This window comes from Vicugna pacos, chromosome 5 (assembly GCF_048564905.1).
Source record: "Vicugna pacos chromosome 5, VicPac4, whole genome shotgun sequence".
Lineage (NCBI taxonomy): Eukaryota > Metazoa > Chordata > Mammalia > Artiodactyla > Camelidae > Vicugna > Vicugna pacos.
The window spans coordinates 1,049,882-1,072,415 of record NC_132991.1 but is presented as its reverse complement, the minus strand read 5'-3'; the positions used below and the strand labels follow the sequence as shown (position 1 = coordinate 1,072,415).

Genomic DNA, 22,534 nt, shown 5'->3' with positions numbered 1-22,534 from the left:
ATTAGAGTTTCCTCTGGATATATGCCCAGGATAGGGATTGCTGGATCATATGTTAAGTCTAATTTTAGTTTTTTAAGGAATCTCCATACTATTTTTCATAATGGCTGCACCAAACTGCATTCCCACCAACAATGTAGAAGTGTTCCCTTTTCTCCATCCCCTCTCCAGCAGTTATTATTTGTGGACTTTAAAATGATGGCCATTCTGAGTGATGTGAGGTGATACTTCATTGTGGTTTTGATTTGTATTTCTTTAATAGTGATATTGAGCATTTGTTCATGTGCCTATTGGCCATTTGTATGTCATCGCTGGAGGAATGTTTTAGGTCTTCTGCCCATTTTTTCATTGGATTCTTTCTTTATTTTTTTGTCTTTGAGTTATGTGAGCTGTTTGTATATTCTGGAAATTAAGCCCTTGTCAGTCTCATCATTTGCAAATTTTTTTTCCCATTCTGTAGATTATCTTTTCATTTTGTATATAGTTTTCTTTGCTGTGCTATTATAAGTTTAATTAGGTCCCATTTGTTTTTTATTTTTGCTTTTATTTCTATTGCCTGGGTAGACTGCCCTAGGAGAGCATTGGTAAGATTTATGTTAGAAAATGTTCTGCCTATGTTTTCTTCTAGTAGGTGGACTATGCCTTAAATGTAGAATTCACATGTTCATATAATCACTTGTTTACCTCTCTGCCCTGGTATGCTACCCTGCCCAGTTAGATTCACACACGATCCTAGTCTTCTAAGCTTTTCTCTACTCAGTTCCTTGTGTTAACACCTGACCCATTAGTAGATACAAGGTACAGGTTTACAGAATACATAAACAAGCTTCTTATTGATTCTTTTTAAAATTGTACAGTCAGTTACAATGTGTCGATTTCTGGTGTACGGCACAATGTCCCAGTCATGCATATACATACACATATTCTTTTTAGAAGATATTGAACATAGTTGCCTGAGTTATACAGAAGAAAATCATTTTTTTAATCTATGTTTATATTTAGTGGCTAACATTTGAAAATCTCAAACTCCTAAATTTATCCTTTCCCACATCCTTTCCCTGGTAACCATAAGATTTTTTACTATGTCTGCAAGTCTATTTCTGTTTTGTAGATGAGTTCATAGTGACTTTTTTTTTTTTTTAGATTCCGCATGTGAATGATATCATATGGTATTTTTCTTTCTCCTTCTGCTTTACTTCACTTAGAATGACATTCTCCAGGAACATCCATGTTGCTGCAGGTGGCATTATGTTGTCGTTTTTTATGTCTGAATAGTATTCCATTGTATAAATATACCACATCTTCTTTATCCAGCCATCTATTGATAGACATTTAGGCTGTTTCCATGTCTTGGCTATTGTGAATAGTGCTGCTATGAACATTGGGGTGCAGGTGTCTTTTTGAAGTAGGGTTCCTTCTGGATATATGCCCAGGAGTGGGATTGCTGGGTCATATGGTAGGTATATTCCTAGTCTTTTGAGGAATCTCCATACTGTTGTCCACAGTGGCTGCACCAAACTGCATTCCCACCAGCAGTGTAAGAGGGTTCCCCTTTCTCCACAGCCTCTTCAGCATTTGTCATTTGTGGATTTTTGAATGACGGCCATTCTGACTGGTGTGAGGTGATACCTCATTGTAGTTTTGATTTGTGTTTCTCTGATAATTAGTGATACTGAGCATTTTTTCATGTGTCTACTGATCATTTGTATTTCTTCCTTGGAGAATTGCTTGTTTAGGTCTTCCGCCCATTTTTAGATGGGGTTGTTTGTTTTTTTCTTGTTAAGTCATATGAGCTGCTTATGTATTCTGGAGATCAAGCCTTTGTCAGTTTCATCGTTTGCAAAAATTTTCTCCAATTCTGTAGGTTGTTTTGTTTTTCTTATGGTTTCCTTTGCTGTGCAGAAGCTTGTAAGTTTAATTAGGTCCCATTTGTTTATTCTTGCTGTTATTTCTATTGCTTGGGTAGAGTGCCCTAGGAGAACATTTTTGAGATGTATGTCAGATAATATTTTGCCTGTATTTTCTTCTAGGAGGTTTATTGTATCTTGTCTTATGTTTAAGTCTTTGATCCATTTTGAGTTTATTTTTGTGTATGGTGTAAGGGAGTGTTCTGGCTTCATTGATTTACATGCTTCTGTCCAGTTTTCCCAACACCATTTGCTTTATCCAGTCACCTGTCAGTGGACATTTAGGTTACTTCCATGTCTTGGCTATTGTAAATAGTGCTGCTGTGAACATCAGGGTGCATATATCTTTTCAAATTAGAGTTTCCTCTGGATATATGCCCAGGATAGGGATTGCTGGATCACATAGTAAATCTAATTTTAGCTTTTTAAGGAATCTCCATACTGTTTTTCATAATGGCTGCACCAAACTGCATTCCCACCAACAATGTAGAAGCGTTCCCTTTTCTCCATCCCCTCTCCAGCAGTTATTATTTGTGGACTTTAAAGATGGCCATTCTGAGTGATGTGAGGTGATACTTCATTGTGGTTTTGATTTGCATTTCTTTAATAGTGATATTGAGCATTTGTTCATGTGCCTATTGGCCATTTGTATGTCATCATTGGAGAACTGCTTGTTTAGGTCTTCTGCCCATTTTTGGACTGGGTTGTTGTTTTTTTGTTATTAAGTTCAATGAGCTTTTATATCTTCTGGAAATTAAACCTTTGTCAGTCTCATCATTTGCAAATATTTTCTCCCATTCCACAGGTTAACATTTTGTTCGGTTCATAGTTTCCTTTGTTGTGCAAAGCTTATAAGTTTAATTAGGTCCCATTTGTTAATTTTTGCTTATTTCTATTGCCTGGGTAGGCTGCCCTAGGAGAACGTTGCTAAGATTCTCATTATTGTGAGAATTTTGTATATTACTGATTCAGCCTGGATTGTCTAGAGAGCGAAGCCTGAAGCAAAGGCTTGTAGGGGTTCTTCACTGGGGAGTGTTATCCCAGGGAAGAGAAGTTGGAGACAGAGAGGCAGAATGGTGAGGCAGTGAGTCAAAAGAAGGCTGAATCATCATCTAGCCGCCATTATGAGCCACTGGTCACTCCATCCCATAGGACTGTCTGAGAAGAAATAGGAAATATGTCTCTGGACCGTCCACGAGGCTGCGTGGGAGAAAGAGCGAGCGTTCACCCACTGGCACCCATCACCCATTGGTCCAAGTTCCTCCCCATGGAATGCCAACTTGAATGTGCATCCAGCTGATACATCCACGAAGGCCACCCAACAGGGGAGCCCCAGCTGGGAAGCAGTGTTGGTGGGTGGGTTCGAAGGCAGACTTGGTCAGGGTGCATCTGTAGGAGGGCACGTTTACACAGAGCTGGCCACTGCCACTGACTTCTGGTGAGTGACAGGAGGACCCCAAGGGACACCCAAAGGTGCAAGAGGTGGATCAGCAGCGAAGAAAGAAAGTCAAGAGGGCCATGGTCAAGTTCATGTGCATCTGGGAAAGCAATAGTACTCCAGTGTGCAAGGATCTTTATCTCAAACATACACTGGAATTAAGTCCCAGATTGCCCAGCTGTTACGTACAGACAGGTCTGTAGTCCCCACATGAGATTCTTGGTGCCAGATATGTTTCAAAATTCAGACTTTTTGTTCGTATTTTACAAAGGCAATTAAGCGAATGCACTGAATTGTACATAATGTAACACCCCTGAGGTGTTTTGGGACCAACATCCTGGCCTTCAAACATTAATATTTCTGCAGTGAAATGTGAATATTTACACAAAGTGGGACAAATTGTGATGACAAATAGCCTTATTTTAGCTCAGATCAGGTTTCGTTGAATTTTGACATAGAACTTGTAAAAAAAATTTTGCTTTTCCAAACTTTATGATTTTAGAATTGCAGACAACTGATCTCTAAGAATCAGTGAGCCGACTTTAAAATGTTATCTGTGGCTTTGACATTTATAACCTTGGTTAGGAACTTTCTAGTTCAGAACTAGAGAACCCCTAGGTTCTCACAGTGTGTTTGATTAGATTTCAGTTCTGGAGATACTTCTCTAATTATTTCCCTGATATTGTTTCAAAACTGCCGATATTGTCAATGTCTTTTGGTGTCCTCTGTTGAGAAATTTTACTGTCTTTGTTAAAGTATTTTTAGCTACCAATAAAGCAATCTACATTACCACTCTGAAGCAACAGAGGGGAAAATTAGAATGATACTGGGCTAACCGGCAGATTCCAAGGGACAGTGGGCTCCGGGAGGGGGCAGCCGACTTAGGAAGTGGAAAGGATCCAGACAGAGGGCGTGTGTGCTCCCGCCCCTGAACACCCTTACTTCTCCATGGACCATTTTCTTGTCTTTTTTCTGCTTATGGCTGAATAGAGATGGTCTCATTAGTTTCCTGATTATAGGATCTCAGTTTCAGCCACACAGAGAGAAAAGGCTATTTTGAATTCCAGACTCCCTGGTGAACAGTTTGATTGGCCCAGGTTGGATTAGCTTTTTTTCCTAATCCAGAAATTATGACCAGGGTAATGGGGGCCACATGTTAAAACATGACCAATAAATATAAAAGGAAAATATAACTAAAATATAAAATATAAAAAGAATACCTATAAATCAGTAAGAGAAAGGCAGAACATCCAATAGAAAATGGACAGGAATCCTGAATAGACATTTCACACAAAAAAGATGTTAAAATAACTGAAATTACCAATAAGCATGTGAAAAGGTGCTTAGTCTCCTAAGTCATCAGTAAAATGTGATTCTAAACCACAGCTTGACACCACTATATCCACATGTAAATGGCTAAAATTAAAGGCTGGCAACACCAAATGTTAGAGAATGTAGAGCAGGGGGAAGTGTCGTACAGTGCTGGTAAGGTTGCAAATCTGTACGAAGTCTTTTGAAAATGACTTTGCAGCATCTGCTAAAGTTTAGGACAATGCGTATCTACTGCCCAGAAAATCTGTCTGTAATTATACGCCCAACAGAAATGTACACGTATGCATATAAAAGACATGTCTTAAAATCCTGATATTTATTTATGATATTGATTATATTAATTATGATATTTTAAATTATATTTATTATAATATTTATTTATAATAATAGCCCCAAGCTGGAAGCCATTCACATATGTATCCACCCTAGAACTGATCAGTAAATCGTGGGATAACCGTAGAGCGCAACACTGTACAGAAATAAAAACAAATGGATTATTGAAACTGAAACAGCGTGACAAACATGTTGAACAAAAAAAAAAGTCTGATACAAAAGGGTGCATACTGTATGATTCTGTGTATGAATGAAGACTCAGAAACAGGCAAGTCTACTTTATCGTGTTTGGAGTCAGGGGCTGAAGGGCAAGTGTAAGGAATGGAAGGAGATTTAATTGTGCTTTTAGAACGTTGCCAATGTTCTGTTTCTTTCCCCAGGAGGAGGTTACGTGAATGTATTTCCTTTAAATTTTTCCTTACAGATTTTTTATTGCAATATAGTTGAGATACAGCATGGAATACAGTATTTTTGGTGGGGGGTGGTGTAATTAGGTTATTTATTTATTTATTTAAATGGCAGCACTGGGGATTGAACCCAGGACCTTGTGCTTGCTAGCAAGCACTCTACCACTGAGCTATACCCTCCCCCTGTATTTCCGTTATAATTGAGCTATATGGTTTATTTGAAATCGATGCCCTTTTCTGGATGTATGCCATAGTTCAAGCAAAATGTTGATTAAATGATTTAATGAATACATTCACTGTATCATTCAGAGCCCTCCCAGAAAACAGACTGCATATACTCACACTTGGTAATTTGAATAGAATTTACCAGTGGGCAAGATAGAGGAATCCATGAAGGGTAGAGTGGTGTCCCCGAGCCTGTGTGTGTGTGTATGACAGAGAGAGAGAGGTTCCTAGGAACTACAAGGATGCAATGACAAGGCCACCTTGACAAGAGCTGTGAGACCTTCAGTGAAAAGTCTCTGTAGGGAGGGGTCCAAAATAACGCATGCCGTGAGCCCTCTCACCCTCACTCCACCTCCCGCTGGGGCTCCCCTTGGCACAGCCCAGCTGGAATCCTGGGCCCGAGAGCCTCCTGATGTGTGGTCCGCAGGGCAGAGAGCTGGAGGGGCTGGAGGGGTGTGGCGAGGAAGGGGCAGCTCAGCGGGGTCCTGCCCTCCCACATTCCCCATCACTACTGGTGGGAAACTTTAGTTGCAGCAAAACAATAGGATCACTATTTTAAGATCACCTTTATTCTTTCAATTTCACCTCTTTAAAAACAGCTGACTTGTAATCGCATTGTTTCCTGAGCCTGATTGGAAGCCACACGTTGTGTTTCTTAAACTTGACTGGAAGCTGCCAGGTGTTGAAATGGAGCCGTGAGCTTTACTCCGAGCTTTGATGTCAAAGCTGCTGCTGGAAGTTTGCAGCCACATCCTTGAATCGAGCAGGGAGAAGGCAGATAGGAAGCCAGATTGCTCTGGCCCTAAGCCCAGCTCCAGTCTTCGGTGGCCTGATGCCCGTGGGCGCCTGCAGTGCGCCTCAGTGGCCCCTGTGAGGAGCCTGTGAGGACCGAGTCACCTCGTACGGCCAGAGGTCTCAGAAACAGCAGCTGGAGCAAGACTTGAGTGCTGCGTTGAAAGGACCGCTCTTAGGCAGGTTGCTGAGCCACTCAGGAAAACACAAGATGATGAAAAATGGCCTTGCTTTTGCTGGATTTTAAAGGGGAACTAGAAAGAACAGGACTTTTCTCATGATAGGGCACCATACAGATTATATAGTAATTGCGCAGGTAATGAGATGCTCCCTCCGTTTGGTCCAAGGCCTTTGCCCTGCGTGTGGTTAGTAGAACTTAACCCCTTGGTGACTCCGCTCTTTGTCACCTTCTGATCCCACTCCTCCGGTGCTGCCTGTCCCAACTGCCCACCCAGCTGTGGACTGGGAGCTCCCCAAGAGCAAGCTTAGGCTTGTACCCCGGGAGCTCAATGCTTCGGTGAATGACTGATTCGGCGGTAGATGTAAAACTACCCCATGGACAACATAGTGTTTTTCTGCAACTGAAAGTCCTGAATTATTTATGGTAAATTTCATGTGGCCAGTTTTAGGCAGTTGATGGCCAGTACACATGAGATGCCTCACCAAAGGGAGGCAGACAGCGTGGTTTGTACTCTATCTAGTACGCACAAACTATTTGTGAGTTTTTCTGGTTTGAAGGATGAATATGAGGTGTATAACTTTTGAGATATTCTCTGGAGATTCCTCTTGTGTGGCTTAAAACATGTAAGTTATGATACCACTCATATGTGGAATCTAAAAAGAAAAAAAGGACATTAATGAACTCACCTACAAAACAAAAACAGACTTGCAGACATAGTAAATAATTTTATGGTTACTAGGGGAAAGGAGGTGGGAAGGGATAAATTTAGGGGGTTGAGATTTGCAAATGTTAACCACTGTATATAAAAACTGAAAACAGATTTCTTCTGTATAGCAAAGAGAACTATATTCAATATCTTGTAATACCCTTTAATGAAAAAGAATATGAAAACAAATATATGTATGTATCTGCATGACTGGGACATTGTGCTGCACACCAGAAACTGACACATTGTAACTGACTGTACTTGAATAAAGTATATAGGTTATTTCATCTTAACTTTAGGTAGTGGATTTATCAGGACAGTATTGTTTCTGATCAAAGACACCTGCAAAATGTCCAGAGCCGGACCGGGTACAATATGTTCCTTTTTTTTTTCCATTTGAGAGAAAAGATTTATTAATTTTGGGTTTTTTTGTATATATACTTTTTTTATTGAAGTCTTGTCAGTTTACAATGTCGTATAATATGTTCTTTATAAAAGACACTGCACGGTTTCAAGTAGAACACAATCAAGTTGCATCTCGGAGCACAGGAGACACATTGCCTTTTAGTTAGGAGGGGAAGGTTTCACACGTGGAGTTACCAGGTGTGTTTTAGGTGATGGAAGCATCCCATTTGAAGACTGAGCACATGAGAGGGGTCCACCCTGGTGTGATGGACAGATACCCTCACAGACTGGGGGTTGAGTCTTGGTTTTGCCACCCAGTAAGTCACGTAGCCTGAAGAAAACTAGTTAATCATCGAGAGCCTCAGGGTTTCCTCGTGGGTGGGGTTGCTGTGGGGTGACCAGCAGGGCTGTGCCAGGAGGCTGCTCAGCCAGTGGGGGGGGCCCGTGTTCTGCCTTCCTCTGCAGTGTTTTTAGGGATGGGGGTAAAGGGACCCCCATTAGCTCTCTGTTTTGCATTGAAACCTGGCCCCTGTTGGAGGGTTCAGTGAGAAAGTACAGGGCCACGTAGAGATTTTGCTTTAAGGAACAGCAAAACTCATGGTGAGAGATTAAGGTTCAAGGAAGGGATTGATAGATTCTCCACGGGGTAAAGGCGGCTCCAGCTCAGGTAAATGTTGCTTTTACCACTCCGTCCTTTATTGTTGGCTGTGGTTGAGGCGCCAGTGCTGAGTGAGAGCAGAATGGAACATTCCAGGCAGTGGCCTGGGGGACCCCTCAAGTGCCGCTTGGACTCTTCAGTGAAGGCACCAGGCATTGCCAACCAGATGTGCTTGCGTCCAGGCAGTTTGATTGGCACTGCTGGTTCTGCGGGCAGTGCAATTAAAATTAAGGAAGAAATTGAGGTTTTGCAGGGACGAGGGAGACTTCCTTCCACTGTATGTTATTATAGGGAATTTTTCTGACACAGTAAAACTCCATGAATACAGACCTTCTTCTAAAGTCGGATTCCTGAGTGCTATGACAGGGGTTCTGGCCGGAAGGACATCCAGCCCTCCTCAAATGATGAGGAAAAGTAGTCTTAGAGGAGCATCCATCTTCCTGACTGAAATTTCTTTTAGGATCATGGAAAATACCTTGTGTCTTTACTGATTTTGGGGAGATTCTTATTGTCATAGAGCAGAGCAAACAACAGGATGCCGCTTATGGTTGTAGAAAAGCATCAGCTGGGCAAAGGGCAACTGGTCCATTTTTTTCTTACTGAGAATTTAAAGAAAAGATCTGATGAGCTGTCAAGGCATCTTTAGAGGAGAAGTCAAGAAATCAACCATCAGGTGTGATGGATCAGGGAAGCAGCTGTTTGTCCTCAGTACTGCGGTGGGTGCTCTGGAGCATTCAGAGAAAATTGATAAAGTCTAGGCAGGTAGATGGAAAAGGCAGGCACTCCAGCTCCTTTGCTTAGAAAACTTCAGTGACTTCTCTCTGTCTACAGAACGAGGTCCCCAAACCTTTGCATGCTATGTAAGGCCTTCCGATCAACCTCACACAAGCAAGGTGACAATGCACTTCCCAAGCAGGACATCTTTCTTCTTTTATTTTTTTATTGTGGTAAAAATATATATGTGATATATCACAGAACATTTGTCATTTTATTAGTTTTCAGTGTACAGTTCAGTGAGTGTTAATTACCTTCACGATGTTTTATAACCATTATCAGAGATTCAAAAGTTTTCATCACCCAAACAGACACTTTATAACCATTAAGCAGTAATTCCTCATTCTCTTCCTCTCTTCCTACAGCTCCTGGTAACCGCTAATCTACTTACTCTTTTAATGAATTTGTTTATTTTAGATATTTATTATAAGTGGAATTGTATAATATTTGCCCTTTTGTGTCTGGCCTTTTTCATTTAGAATAATGTTTCCATGATTCACCTGTGTTATGGCGTATCTCAGAACTTCATTCCTTTTCATGAAAATAAAATATGAAAAATATTCTGTTGTATGTATGTGCTACATATTGTTTTATACATTCATCTGTTGATGGACACTTGGGTTGTTTCCACCTTTTGGCTGTTGTGAAAAATGATGTCATGAACATGGGTATACAATTAGCTGTTTGAGTCCCTGATTTCAGTTGTTCTGAGTATATGCCTGGGGGTGGAATTGCTGGATCATATGGTGATTCTGTGTTTGACTTTTTGAGTACCTGGCAAACTATTTTCCACAGCAGTTTCACTATTATACATTCCCACCTGAAATATGTAAGGGTTCCAATTTCTCTACCTCCTCTCCAACATTTTCTATTTTCTGTTTTTTTGCCCTAATTATAACCATCCTAGTAGGTGAGAAATGGTATCTTACTGTGGCTCCAATTTCCATTTTCCTAATGACTAACAGTGGTATCTTTTTGTATGCTTTATTGGCTGTTTGTATATCTTTAAAGAAATGCCTATTCAAGTTCTTCGCCCATTTTAAAACTGGGTTGTTTGTCTTTTTGTTGTTGAGTTTTATATATACTTTATATTCTTCGTATTAAACCATTATCAGATACATGATTTGCAAATATTGTCTCCTTTTCTGCAGGTTGTCTTCTCACTTTCTTGGTAATGTCTTTTGATGCAGCAAAGTTTTTAATTTTGATGAAGTCAGTTTATCTATTTTCTTCATATGTTGATTGTACTTTTAGTGTCATATCTAAGAATCCACTGCCAAGTCCAAGGTCATGAAGATTTACCTTTATCTTTTCTTCTAAGAGTTTTATGGTTTTAGCTCTTATATTAAGTCATTGACTCATTCGGAGTTAATTTTTGTATATGGTGTGAGGTAGAGGTCTAACATTATTCTGTCACATGTAGAAATCCAGTTGTTCAAGCTCTGTTTGTTGAAGAGATGATTCTTTGTCTATTGAATGGCGGTGGCCTTGTCAAAAATCAGCTGGTCACAGATATATGCACCTATTTATGGACTCTAAATTCTATCCCATTGTCTGTCCTTATGCCAGTACTGCACTGTTTTGATTACTATAGCTTTGTCGTTAGTTTGGAACTTGGAAAGCATGAGTTCTCTGACTTAGTTCTTTTTCCAGATAGTTTTGGGTTTTTAGGACTCCTTGTAATTCCATATGACTTTGAGACTTGGATTTTCCATTTATGTCAGAAAGGCACTGCACTTAATCTGTAGATCTCTTTGGTAAGTATTGACACGTTAGCAATATTAAGTCTCTCTACTCGAGAAGATGAGATTGTGTTTTCAATTATTTAAGTCTTTGTTAACTTCTTTCAGCAGTATTTTGTAACTTTCAGTGTATAAGTCTCCTTATTTGTTTATTTATTCCCAGGTAGTCTATATTTTAGATGCTATTGAAGTGGAGTTGCTTTCTTAATTTTTTTCAGATTATTTATTCCAAGTATATAGAAACACAACCTATATTTGTGAGTTGAACTCATACACTGCAAATATCTGTAGCTTTCTTCTGGATTCTTTTGAGATTTTTTTCTTCTGCATCTTGTCACCCGTTAATAGTTAGTTTTACTTCTTCCTTGGTTTCAAAATCAGATATTTTTTCTTCCTTTATCTCGCCTAATTGCTCTACATTGAACTTCCAGTTCAATTTTGAATAGAAGTGGTAAAAGTGGGCATACTTGTCTTGTTCCTGATCTTAAGGAAAATGCTTTCATCCTTTCACCAGTGAGTATGATGTTAGCCATGGGTTTTTTGTAAAGTTTTTTATCATGTTGACAAAGTAATTTCTCTTCTCTTCTTAGTTTTCTGAGTATTTTTTAATCATAAAGGGATGTCGAATTTTGTCAAATACCTTTTCTGTCTCAGTTGAGATAATTGTGTTCTTTTTTTCCCCTTTATTTATTAATGTGGTGTATGACATTGAGTTTTTTCTATGTTGAACCACCCATGCATTCTTGGGATAAATCCTTTTAATATGCTGTTGGATTCTGTTTGCTAGCATTTTCTGAGGATTTTTGTATCTATATTCATAAAGGACAATTATCTGTAACGTTCTTTTCTTTTACTGTCTGTATTTGGGCTGGTATTAGGGTGATGCTGGCTTCTTAGAGTGAATTAGGAAGTATTCTTCCTCTTCTGCTTTTAGAAGCATTTGAGGAGATTTGGTTTAACTCTTCTTTAAATTTTTGGTAGAATTCTCCAGTGAAGCCACTACTGCACTACTCTCTCTTATTGGGAGCTTTCTGATTAGCAATTCAATCTCTTTACTTGTTTTAGGCCTGTTGAGATTTATATTTCTGAGTCACTTTAGGTAATTTCTGTGTTTTTATAAATTTGTTCATTTCATCTAAGTTATCTAATTTGTTGGTGTACAGTTATTAATAGTATTCTCAAAATTTTTTTAAAAAATTAAAAAATTTCTGTAAGGTCAGTAGTAATGTCCTCACTTTCATTTTTTTTTTTAACTGAAGTATAGTTGATTTACAATGTTGTGTTAGTCTCTGGTGTACAGCATGGTGATTCAGTTACACACACACACACATTCTTTTTCATTATAGATTACTACAAGATACTGAATATAGTTCCCTGTGCTATACAGTAGGACCTTGTTGTTTATCTATTTTATATATAGCAGTTAGTATCTGAAAATCTCAAATTCCCAATTTATCCCTTCCCCAAGGTAGCCATCTTTGTTTTCTATGTTTGTGAGTCTGTTTCTGTTTTGTAAATAAGTTCATTTGTATTATTTTTTAAGATTCCACATATAAGTGATATCATGACATTTTTCTTTCTCTGTCTGACTTACTTCACTTAGTATGATAATCTATGGTTCCACCCATGTTGCTGCAAATGGCATTATTTCATTATTTTTCATGGCTGAGTAATATTCCTGTGTGTGTGTGTGTGTGTGTGTGTGTGTGTGTGCGTGTGTGCGTGCGCACGCGCGCCACATCTTCTTACAGCAGTCATCTGTTGATGAGTGTTTGGGTTGTTTCCTTGTCTTGACTATTATAAATAGTGCTGCTATGAATATTGGATGCATGAATCTTTTGAATGAGAGTTTCCATCTTTTCCAGATATATGCCTAGGAGAGTGATTGTTGGATCATATGGTAGCTCTATTTTCAGTTTTTAAAGGAACCTCCATACTGCTTTCCATAGTGGCTGCACCAATTACATTTTCACCAACGCTGTATGAAGGTTCCTTTTTCTTCACACTCTCACCACCATTTGTTATTTGTAGTCTTTTTGATCCTAGTCATTCTGACAGGTGTGAAGTAATATCTCATTGTGTTTTTTAAAATATTTTGTTAGCAATAAAAATACCATCTTTTTAAGCCAGAATTTTTTAAACTGAATTATACTTGATGTACAGTATTATATACATTCCAAGTGTACGATATAGTGATTCACAGTTTTTAAAGATTATGCTCCATTTATAGTTATAAAATATTGGCTATATTCCCTGTATCATACAATCTAGCCTTGTAGTTTATTTTATACATAAGAGTTTGTACCTCTTAGTCCCCCAACCCTATATTGCCCCTCTCTCCTTCCCTCTACCCACTGGTAACCACTAATTTGTTCTCTATTTATGTGAGGCTGCTTCTTTTTTGTTATATTCACTAGTTTGTTGTATTTTATAGATTTCACATATAAGTTATATCATACAGTATTTGTCTTTTTCTGTCTGACTTATTTCACTTGGCATAATACTCACCAAATTCATCCATGATGTTGCAAATGGCAAAATTTCATTCCTTTTCATGGCTGAGTAGTATTCCATTGTGTGTGTATATGTGTGTGTGTGTGTATACACACACACACCATCTTCTTTATCATTTTATCTGTTGATAGAAATTTAGGTTGCTTTCATATCTTAGCTATTGTCCATTAATGCTCCCATGAACATAGGGGTTCATGCATCTTTTCAAATTAGTATTTTTGTGTTTTTCAGATGCATACCCAGGAATGGAACTGTTGAGTCATACGGTGGTTCTATTTTTAGTTTTTTGAGAAACCCCCATACGTTTTTTCATGGTGGCTGCACCAATTTCCATTTTCATCAACAGTGTACAATGGCTCCCTTTTCTCCACATCCTCGCCAACATTTGTTATCTGTGTTCTTTTTCATGATAACCATTCTGACAGGTGTGAGGTAATATACTTCATTGTCATTTTGATTTGCATTTCCCTGATAATTGGCAGTGTTGAATATTGAATATCTTTGTGCCTCTTGGCCAGCTGCATATCCTCTTTGCAGAAATGTCTATTTAGGTCTTCTGTCCATTGTTTTGATTGGGTTGTTTGTTTTTTTGTAATTGAGGTGTATGAGCTGTTTGTATATTTTGGAAATGTAGCTCTTGTTGCATCATTTGCAAATTTTTTTTCCCATTCTATAGGTTGTCCTTTCGTTTTGATGATGGTTTCCTTGGCTGTGCAAAAGCTTATAAGTTTGATTAAGTCCTATTTATTAATCTTTGCTTTTTTTATTTTGCCTTGGGAGACTGACCTAAGAAACCATTGCTATGATTTTTGTCCAATGTTCTCTTCTAGGAGTTTTATGGTGTTATGTTTAATATTTAGGATTTAAACCATTTTGAGTTCATTTTTGCATACGGTGTGAGGAGCATTCTAGTTTCACTGATTTACATGTAACTGTCCAACTTTCCCAACACCACCTGTTGAAGAGACCGTCTTTTCTCCATCGTATATTCTTGCCTCCTTTATCATAGATTAATTGACCATAGGTGTATGGGTTTAATTCTGGGCTCTCTAATGTGTTCCTCTGCTCTATGTGTCAGTTTTTGTGGTGATACCACACTATTTTGATTACTGCAGCTTTGGAGTATAAAGTAAAGTCTGGAAGGGTTATACCTTCAGCTTTGTCCTTTTTCCTCAGGATTGCTTTGACAATTCGGAGTCTTTTATGATTCTATATAAATTTTAGGATTATTTGTTTTAGTTCTGTGAAAAATGTCCTGGATATTTTGATAGAGATTGCATAGTAGATTACTTTCAGTTGTATGGCCATTTTAACAATATTAATTTTTCTAATCCAAGAGCATGGCATATCTTTCCATTTTCTTTAATTCATCTTTAGTTTCCTTTATCAATGTTTTATAGTTTTCAGTGTATAGGACTTTCACCTCCTTGGTTAAGTTTATTCCTAGGTTTTTTTTTTTGACACAATTTAAATGGGATTTTTAAAAAACTTTCTGGTATTTCATTGTTAGTATAAAGAAATGCAACAGATTTCTGCATATTAAATTTTTGCTAATGGTGCTGGGAAAACTGGACAGCTACCTGTAAAAGACTGAAATTAGAGCATTCTCTAACACCATATGCAAAAGTAAACTCAAAATGGATTAAAGACTTAAATTTAAGACCAGATACTATAAAACTCATAGAGGAAAACATAGGCAGAACACTGTTGGACATAAATCACAGCAATATATTTTTTGAACCAGCTCCTGCAGTAATGGAAATAAAAGCAAAAATAAACAATTGGGATCTAATTAAACTTAAAAGCTTTTGCACAGCCAAGGATACCATCAACGAAATGGAAAGACAACCTACAGAATGGGAGAAAACATTTGCAAATGATGCAACTGACAAGGGACTAATTTCCAAAATATACAAACAGCTCATACACCTTAATATATTAAAAAAAAAAGCAACCCAATAAAAAAATGGGCAAAACATCTAAATAGATATCTCTCCAAAGAAGACATACAGATGGCCAACAAACACATGAAAAGATGCTTAACATCACTAATTGTTAGAGAAATGCAAATCAAAACTACAATGAGATCTCATCTTACACCGACCAGAATGACCATTATTAAAAAGTCTACAAATGATAAATGCTAGAGAAGGTGTGGAGAAAAAGGAAAAGGAACCCTCCTACACTGTTGGTGGAAATGTAAATTGGTGCATCCATTATGGAGGACAGTATGGAGGCTCCTTAAAAAACTAAAAATAGACTTACCATATGATCCAGCAAGCCCACTCCTGGGCATATACCCAGAGAAAAATATAATTCAAATGGACAATGTACCCCAATATTCAAATCAGCACTATTTACAAGAGCCAAGACATGGAAACACCCCAAATGTCCATCAAGAGTTGACTCGATAAAGAATATGTGGTAATTTTTACAGTGGAATACTACTCAGCCATAAAAATGCCATTTGCAGCAACATGGATGGACCTGGAGACCATCATTCTAAGTGAAGTAAGTCAGAAAGAGAAGGAACAATGCCATATGATATCACTTATAAGTGGAATCTAAGAAAAAAAGGACACAAATGAACTACTTATTATTTATAACTTAGATGATTGATTGATATCTTGAATATGTATAAGCAAGTTTGACTGTCTTTTATGATTGGATTACTTCATTCTGTTAAGTCTTACTTTGTGGTTGGTTTTATTCCTTTGATAACTACTTAAATTTTAAAAGCTAAAGCTCTAAATTGTTCTTAGAAACAATGAACAGTACATATATGTATATTTTTAAATGGTTTTATCTCTCAGTGAGTTACTCTTCCTGGAATAAACTTTGTTTAGCCTCTCAGAAAAAGAGTACCCCCCAAAAATCTTTGCTGAATTAATTTATTCTAATAGTTCTGGGTGAACACTATTGTTTTCAGTATAAAGTATCTTGTCATCTGCAAATAGTGACACTTTTATTTCTTCCCTTCCAATTTAGATCTGTTTTATTTCTTTTTTCTTGTCTGACTGCTGTGGCTAGGACTTCCAATACCATGGTGCATAATAGTGGTGAGAATGGGCATCCTTGTCTTGTTCCTGAGTTTAGTGGGAAGGCTTTCAGCTTGTCACCGTTGAGTATTATGTTGGCTGTGGGTCTCTCATAAATGGCTTTTACTACATTTGAGATATGTTCTATCTAAACCAATTTTGGCGAGAGTTTTTATCATGAGTGGATGTTGAATTTTGTCAAATGCTTTTTCTGCATCTATTGAGATGATCATGCGGTTTTTGTCTTTCCTTTTGTTAATATGGTGTATCACATTTATTGATTTGCATTTGTTGAACATCCTTGTGACCCTGGAATGAATCCAACTTGATCATGGTGGATTTGATATGGGTGCAATCTATATCTTTCTTCGGGATGTGCTGGTTGTTATCCCCTTGATAGGCGGTGTGGTTGGTGTTGGTGAATCTAAACTCCGTGCAGGATGTGAGGCAGGACTTCCCCTCTGCCCCATGCCTGTTGCCGCCCTGTCAGGGGTGGTGTCTGCTCCCTAGTTGTTGGAGTAGAAGCCCTGACGCTCAGGCTCAGCCAGGTTCCAGTGCCTTTGGGTGTGTGGCCTGCCCCACTGGAGGTGAATGCTGAGGCAAGAGAGGCCCATGCAGTGACAGAGTACATAAGTGCCACCTGTGTCGGCATCTGTGACTCTGCTCAGAAACAGCTCAAGTTTGCATCCTTTTCCCTGTTATGTTTATCCCAGATCTAGTGCAAGGCTGTGGTGTGGACTGGGCTGCGGCTGGGGGTCCAGAGGTTGCGGCTGCAGGAACTGAGGTGCCTGCACTGCTGCCTGAGATCCGGGCTGCCTCCATGACAGTCTTCTCCCAGGACCTGTCTGCCCCAGATCTGCCGCTGAGCAGAGGTGTGGGTTGGGCAGAGCCAGGATGCTCTTGGTGGAAGATGAATCTCTGGGTGCTCCTGTAGCACCCCTTGAGTTGCTCCTTTTGTTGTACACCTTGTGATGCTGTTGTTGAAAAAGGGACATTTGCTTGTTACAATGTTGTAACTCTGTAAACCAGGATCTCTCCTTTACCCAGCGTTTTCTCTTTTTATTTTGAATCACTAAAGGCTGTAGCAGTTCATTTGTTTTGTGACTTTCCGAAACTATTTTTGCATAGACTATATTTCTTGTCATGCATGGTCACTCAAAATCTGTGTGCCTTTGTGGGTTCAACTAGTGTTTTGACAGATTTCCTTGATAGCCAGGAGCTAAAAACCAACAGCAAATAAACAAAGAAACATGACAATCCCAGTCTGGATGGTGGATGGCTCTGGAGAACTCCTTTAGATGAGAACAGACAGATGTGATATTTTATGCATCAGGTCTGCTCTTCTCCTTTTGAACTACGGACCAGGGTCTCACTCTGGAACACAGGCTGTCATCACTTCAAGATCACTGAAGTGTTGCAGGGGGAGGGGGGCAAGGGCAAGTGAAAATGCCGCAGAGCTTTCCTACCATTTTTTTTTTTTTACTGAAGTATAGTCAGTTTACAATGTTGCATCAATTTCCGGTTTTCCTACCATTTTGAAATTACCTTTTTCTTGATTTAGTATTTACTTGGTTGCTGTAAACATTTGACTCTTTTCTAGAGTTCTGACAAAGTTTGATTTCAGCAGTCTGTGTGTGTGTGTGTGTGTGTGTTTTTTAAATATATTTCTACATAGGGCAGGAGTGTGGAACTGCCTGTCCACCCTTTTGCTGATGTCACTCTGACGTCTCCCTTCTTAATGCTCTGTGATGTGCTCTTATCTTTGTCTTGGGTGCCCTTCCCTCTCTCCCTGGAAAGTCTATGTTCATCCTCTGAGATCTTGCCTGGATACCCCTTCTTTGTGAAAGCTTCCTTCAGACACCATATTTTGTTAGTCTCTTTCTGTCTGCTCCCTCGTTGTTTGTGTGTATACACACTATTACATTCAGTATAGCTGTTTACTTACAGATGGGTGTTCTCTACCAGATGGTAACCCTTTTGAAATTCATGTGGCATTTTGCTTACGTTTTCAGCCATAACCCTTAAGCTCAGAGCCTGGCACAGAGTGGGCATCCAAACGTGGCACATAGAAGAGTTCAGATTAAAGGGAACACTCAGTGAGGACCAGGTGGATAGGAGCATCCTCTGACATGGTGAGAAGGCTGGTCTTGCAAGAGTATGGAAGAGGGTACACTTTAGAAAAGAGAAATTGGGGTGGATGGTAGTAAATGAGGGGTAGTTTGGATATGTGTCTTCAAATTCTACAGGTCATATGCAGTAACTGTCATTTCCAGAAAATAATCTATATGTATGCCCTCAAAGGTAGAATAAGGGTAATGGAAAAAATTGGAATCAGCACGTATAAAATTGTAATGTTACTTTACATGGAAGGTGGAGGATTGTCAAGAATTGTTGGTTGACAGGATATTTGATTCACCCAATAATTCTTATTCAAGAGATCTTTCTTCTCAAGGATGTAAACAATTGAGGTCTCAACACCTTTCTGTTTTTTAATGAATATTTCTCTGCTTCTCCTGGTTACAAACTGGCCTGATCCACTTTGGTCTTGGAGGACCCCTCTATCTTTCTGGTGGACAACAGCAGCCTCTAGCTCTTGAAGGTGGGAGAAGGCTGCCTGTGTGTTGGTTTAATGAAAGCCACATACATAAATATCTATCAAATACACATTTGGTTACAAGCAAGCATAAGTCAGTTTGTGCAGCTGTTTCCTTAATCTGATGATACGCGAGTTCTTCAACTTTTAGTTTACCTTACAAGAAACATTTACAATGAACAAAAAGATGGCAGAAATATTCTGATAAAATTCAGTGAGCTTTAGAGTTGGCATCAGACACTGCAGGTTTAGGGATGAAGTGTCGAGCCCTCTCCCCGATGAAGAGCAGAGCTCAGGTGTCACACCAAAGGTTTCCTCAGGCCTCTTTGAAATCCCTCCTTCCTGACTTTCCCGGCACCTCTGTCCACAGGCAGCCTTTGATTTGTTCTCTGTGGCTGTAGATCAGGTGCTGGCATGCTTTTTGTAAAGGATCAGAGATCATACATATTTGAGGCTTTGTAGGCTGTTGTGGGGTTCAGCTGGGCGGTGCACAGGCGGTAAAAGAATTTACCAAAGACAAAGGATGCAACTAGAAAAGGAGTGCGTTAGGTACACTGCCAGAGACAGTAGCAGGCCACACAGATGAGAGGGGCCTGTGCGAGCACTGAGGGTCGGTTGCTGAGGTCTTTCATAAGGGAGGGTAACCTCTAACTCCCTGTGCTTACATGACGTCAGGCAGAGAGCGGGGCTGCAGGGCGCATGATCAGCTCATGCACAATTCTCTGCTTGGTTAATGCTGAGGTAGCAGGGAAGGGAGGGGTCGTGAAAGGGCAGGGCTGGGGGTTGTGGTAAGGGGCTGTGGCCGCTCCTGGTGTCAGGCTTCCGGGGATCGTACGGATGATCCTTACCTCAGCTAAGGCAGGGCTGTGCTGGGAAAGGACTGTTCTTTGCTATCTTTAGAGGGCAGCAGCCCGGTGCCTGAGGGGCCCTGGAGCAGGAACCTGCCAGATGTCTGTGGACCCCACAAAGGCCGTACACTTTCTGTTACAAATACTAAATACTGCTGTAGTGGCGCTGAAGCTGCCACAGAAATTGTGTAAAGGAGTGGTTGTGATGTGTTCCCATAAAAATTGATTAATAAAAAACAGACAGTAGGTCAGATTTGACCCATAAGCTGCAGTTTGTCAAAGCTTGCTACTTACATTTTCTAGAGTTTTATAGGAAAGGATTGTATATATAATATTTTTTCATCTGGCATCTTTTAATTAGCATAATTCGATTAATGAGCGTCAACCATGTGGTAGCGTACATCAGTAATTCGTTCCTTTTTGTTGCTGAGTAGTAGTCAGTGGTTTGAATATGCCTGATGTGTACATCCATTAACCTATTGATGGACATTTGGATTGTTTCAGTTTTTTGATTATGACAATGAAACTGCAGTGATCATCTGTGTTCAGTTGCTCGTATCATCATGGACTTTAATTTCTCTGGGGATAATACCAAAAAGTGAAATTGTGGATCATTTAGTGGATTTATGAATGAGTTCTTGAAAACTGCCAAACTGCTTTCCAAAGTGGTTGCACCGTTTTACAATTCCAGCATCAGTAAGCGTGAGATTTCTAGTCCTTCCGTATCCTTGTCAACACTTAGTTTGGTTGGTCTGTTTGACATTGTATATTCTGAAGTACATAGTGAAATGTCATTGTGGTTTTACTTCACATGTCCCTGATTGGTAGTGATATTTAGCAACTCTCCAAGTGTTTGTTTGCTATTCTTGTATCTTCCGTGAGGCGTCTCTTCAAGATAGTCACCATTTAAATTGGGTTGTTTATTTATTTTTGAGTTTTGAGAATTAAAAAAAAAAGTATCCTGGTTATGAGTCCTTTATCAGGTAGATGATTTACAGATGTTTTCTTCTAGTCTGTGGCTTGTCTTTGCTTTTTCTTAACAGTGACTTTTGAAAATATGATTCAATAAACAGATGAAAAGTTAAAAAATGTGTTTGCATGTGGATATCCAATTGTTGCAGCACCATTTATGGAAAAAAATATTCTTTCTTCACTAAACTGTCATTGAACCTTTGTTGAAGATCAATTGACCTTTAACTTGTGGGTGTATTTCTGGACTCTCCATTGATCAGTTTGACTATATTGATGTAATACTGAACTGCTTTGATTCACATAGCTTTATAATAAGTCTTGAAGCGAGGTAATATATGTTCTCCAATTTTATTCTTCTTTTTCAAGGTTGTGTTTGGCTATTCTAGGTCCTTTGCATTCCCCTATGAAGTCTGGGATTTTTACAAAGCATTCTAAGAAAAAACTAAAGGCGATCTAAATAAATGGAGATATATACCATGTTCATAAATAAGAAGACTCTATATTGTTAAAATGATAATTCTTCCCAAATTAATCTATATATGGTATCTCTGAGGTGTCCAAACTCCTAATGCCTGATGTTAATACCTGTGCATGTTATGTTACATGGCAAAAGGGACTTTTCAGGTAGAATTAAGGTTACAAACCTTAATATAGGGAGATTTTCCTGGATTATCCGGATGGACCTAGTGTAAAGACATAGGCTTTTAAAAGTGGAAGTGGAAGAGAGGAGAGTCAGAGAGATACAACAGAAGAAGTGGCAGGGGAAATTGGAACTGTGAGAGCAACCTGACCCACTATTACTGGCTTTGAAGATAGAGGAAGGAGGTCATGAGCTAGGGAATGTGGGTGAGCTCTAGAAACTGAGAACAACTTCTGGGTGACAGCCAGGAAGGGAATGGGGATATCAGTTTTACACATGCAAGGAATTGAATGATGTCTTCATTCCAAATGAGCAAGGCAACAGATTTTCTTCTGGTGCCCCCAGAAAAGACTGCAGCTCTGCCGACACCTTGAGTTTAAGATCAGGGACCCAGGTGCGCTCACCAGACTTCTGACCTATGACAACTGTGATGTAATAAGTAGGTGGTATTTTCAGCCGCTCCGTTTGTGGTAATTTATTATGGCAGCTATGCAAAACTAGTATCCTTTTTATGCTTGTATAATCTATAGCCATATCACTGATCTTATTCTTAATATTGGCATTTTCCCCCTTTCCAGTTTTTTTCCAATTCAGATTGGCTGGGTTTTATCAATCTTCTTGATCTTCTCAAAGAACCAAGTTTTGGTATCATTGTTTTTCTCTCATATTTTTCTAATTTCTATTTCATTGGTTTCTGCTCCAGCAGATTTTTCTTCTACTTATTTTCGGGTTTATTTGCTCTACTCAGAAACAAATGAGCAGACTCTTTGAACACAGACTTCACAAAAGATATACGGATGGCACATAAGTACATGAAAAGATGCTCAGCATCATTGGTCATTAGAGAAATGCAGCTTGCAACCACAATGAGATACCATTTCACACCCTTTGGAATGTCAAAAATCAAAAAAGCAAAGTGTTGAAAATGCGGAGAAACTGGAATTCTCATATGCTGATGGGACTGTAAAATGTTACAATCATTTTGGAAAACAGTTTCAGAGTTTCTTAAAACATAAATATTCCGTAATACTA

At 39.0% G+C, this 22,534-nt stretch overlaps 1 protein-coding gene across 3 annotated transcripts in view; it reads left to right on the top strand.

Moving 5' to 3' along the window:
- OCA2 (OCA2 melanosomal transmembrane protein) overlaps positions 1–22,534 on the top strand; it is a 176,966-nt gene that overhangs the window by 96,403 nt on the left and 58,029 nt on the right. The gene's annotated exons all lie outside the window — the stretch shown is intronic.